Source organism: Tupaia chinensis, unplaced genomic scaffold, assembly GCF_000334495.1.
Source record: "Tupaia chinensis unplaced genomic scaffold, TupChi_1.0 Scaffold144165_1, whole genome shotgun sequence".
Classification (NCBI taxonomy): domain Eukaryota; kingdom Metazoa; phylum Chordata; class Mammalia; order Scandentia; family Tupaiidae; genus Tupaia; species Tupaia belangeri.
The window spans coordinates 129,036-132,168 of record NW_006204021.1 but is presented as its reverse complement, the minus strand read 5'-3'; the positions used below and the strand labels follow the sequence as shown (position 1 = coordinate 132,168).

The window sequence follows — 3,133 nt, the reverse complement described above, 5'->3', positions numbered from 1 at the left end:
TCTCTGTCTCTCTGTCTGGTGAGCACACATGCCCTATAGCAAAAACCTCTCAAAAACAAAACAAAACAAAACAAAAAAAACAGTATATCTACATGGAAAGTCCTAGACCTAACTTTCACCAGAAGCCATGAACACTGTATATTTTACTATTTATTTAAAATTAATCTTCTATACATGCCCTATGGCAAAAATCTCTCTCTAAAAGAAGGAGGAGGAGGAAGAAAAAGAAGAAAAATAGGGTTAATTATATGTTTATGAACAATAACAAAATATTTTCCACGACTTCATTAATGTCTTATGGTTTAATGTCTATCAGGCTTGGCTCTTATAAACACATATGTCTTTACATCTTCAGCAGTGCTATGAGGTTTTCCATTTTGTAGCAAAGAATCTGTTGAAATTAATTTATATTTCTGCCAACAATGTATTATACTGTAAAAGTACCTACACCTTTTATTTTTAACTTTTATATAGTTTGATAGGAAAAAACCTCATTCTATTACTCATTCATTCTGATCCAGTATGAACAGTATGAGCAAAAACCTCTCAAAAACAAAACAAAACAAAACAAAAAAAACAGTATATCTACATGGAAAGTCCTAGACCTAACTTTCACCAGAAGCCATGAACACTGTATATTTTACTATTTATTTAAAATTAATCTTCTATACATGCCCTATGGCAAAAATCTCTCTCTAAAAGAAGGAGGAGGAGGAAGAAAAAGAAGAAAAATAGGGTTAATTATATGTTTATGAACAATAACAAAATATTTTCCACGACTTCATTAATGTCTTATGGTTTAATGTCTATCAGGCTTGGCTCTTATAAACACATATGTCTTTACATCTTCAGCAGTGCTATGAGGTTTTCCATTTTGTAGCAAAGAATCTGTTGAAATTAATTTATATTTCTGCCAACAATCTATTATACTGTACAACTACCTACACCTTTTATTTTTAACTTTTATATAGTTTGATAGGAAAAAACCTCATTCTATTACTCATTCATACTGATCCAGTATGAACAGTATGAAGTGTTGCCCCCCCCTTTTTTTTTTTTGGATTTTTTTTTGGAGAGTTTTTTGCTACAGGGCACGTGCACTCACCGGAGCCAGAGAGACAGAGAGACAGAAAGCAAGAAATCACACACACACCCCCTGCGGGGATGGCCAACGCTGCAATCCCTTTTCCTCCATTCTCCTCCCAGGATCGTGAGCACGCACGCACACGCGCCCGGCATGAGTTTAAGCCACAGGGTCCAGGACTTGAACCGCGGTCGACTACATGCGAGTCCAGCGACATAGCCATTACACTAACTGCTGGTCCCAAGTGTTGACCATTTTTCTGTATAATAAACAATGACAGTGACCTATAATATGGTATGCTGAATAGTTGTCCCCCAAATGATACCCATATCCTAATTCATATTATATTGCAAAAAAGAATCTGCAGATGTGTTTAAGTTAAAGTGCTTGAGCTGGGGAGATTACCCTGGATTATCAGAGGGAGCTGTAAATGCAGTCACAAGTGTCCTTATAAGAGTCAGGCAGAGGAAAACAGATGACACAAGAGACATGATTCACACAGAAAGAAAAGGCAATGTGACCATAGAGGCAGAGATTGGCCAATGCAACCACATGCTAATTAATGATGGAAGTATCAGAAGCTGAAAAAGGCAAGAAAAGGATTTTCCCCAAAAGCATCTGTAGATAATGCAGCCTGGCTGACAGCTTCATTTTGCCCTAGTGATACCGATATTGAAATTCTTCCCTCTAGATCAATGAGAGAATAAATTTCTGTTATTTTAAGCTTCCTGGTGTACAGCAAGTTGTTAAACCAGCAATAGGAAATTAGTAAATGCATTATTTAAGTTATTTTCATTTGTTAAAAGTATGTTTCTTGTGTGACATTTAATGCACAGTGACAAAGAATGAATGGATTTGTCCTCTTTCTCCTTTTTATTTTTAGACAGATTTTTGCTGTAGAGCGCGTACACTCGCCAGAGAGACAGAAAGTGAGAAATCCCCCCCCCACAAGAGGAATGGCCATGCTGCAATCCCTTGTCCTCCATTCTCCTGTTGGGATCTCACGCGCATGCAGTGTGAGTTTCAAGCTACCAGGTCTAGGACTTGAACCACAGTTGACTACATTGGAGTCCAGTGATGTAACCATTACACCATCTGCTGGTCCCTGATCTCTTTCTCCTTCTTTTCCCACCCCTAAAAATAATAATAACAGGACCTATAGGGTTGTATACATAGGCTTTTATGCATGGAGAGGGAAGCACAAATATTAAGGAACACATGAAGACAAAGCAAAATGAGTAAAGAGTATGTAGAGATTTTTTAATAAAATAAGAAATAAAGACTGACTAAAATATTAAAAATATCTTCATATTTCTAAGTCATGAAATAAACATTGGTTTTCAATGGCTAGATTCCACATGTTCAACCGTGTTGTTTGAGTCCTGGATCTGGAGGTTTGAGAAACATGCCAGGAGCATGTATGTGTGTGCCCCAAATTCCAAAAGAATGGACAAATGGAGGAAAAGGGATTGCAGTATGACCATTTCCTACGGGGGGTACTCTATTACTCTCCACCCCCATTTCTCTCATATAAGTACACACACCCTCTGGAAAATTTTTTAAAAGGGCATCTAAAACATGAAAGTGTCTACTTCAGAAGCACACTGTCAACACTAGAAATTATCCAACTTTTATTTTTCTCAGTATAACAGCACACACACGAGCCTGGCGTCAGTTTAAGCCACCGGGTCCAGGACTTGAATCGTGGTCGACTACATGGAAGTTCAGCAACATAGCCCTTACACTAACTGCTGGTCCCACTTTTATATGTTTTTTAAGTTGATTTCTTCCATGAAAGAGACAGATACAGAGTAAAAGAGAGAGATAGAAGGGTCACCCTCAACAGGGTCCTCATGCTGTAACCCTCCCCTAGACTCAGCTAGCCCAGATGATGGGCACACATAGGCATGCACCTGGAATGCATAGGGAGACCCCCAGTATGTGAACCTAGGACCTCCTGTTTTTTTTTTTTTTGAGAGTTTTTTTTGTTTTGTTTTGCTATGGGGCGCGTGCGCTCGCCAGACAGAGAGAGATAGAAAGCGAGAAATC

The 3,133-nt window shown here is 38.3% G+C and overlaps 1 protein-coding gene across 9 annotated transcripts in view; it reads left to right on the top strand.

Moving 5' to 3' along the window:
* The window catches only part of LOC102484314 (G-protein coupled receptor-associated sorting protein 2), a 93,813-nt gene that overhangs the window by 80,128 nt on the left and 10,552 nt on the right, over positions 1-3,133 (top strand). The gene's annotated exons all lie outside the window — the stretch shown is intronic.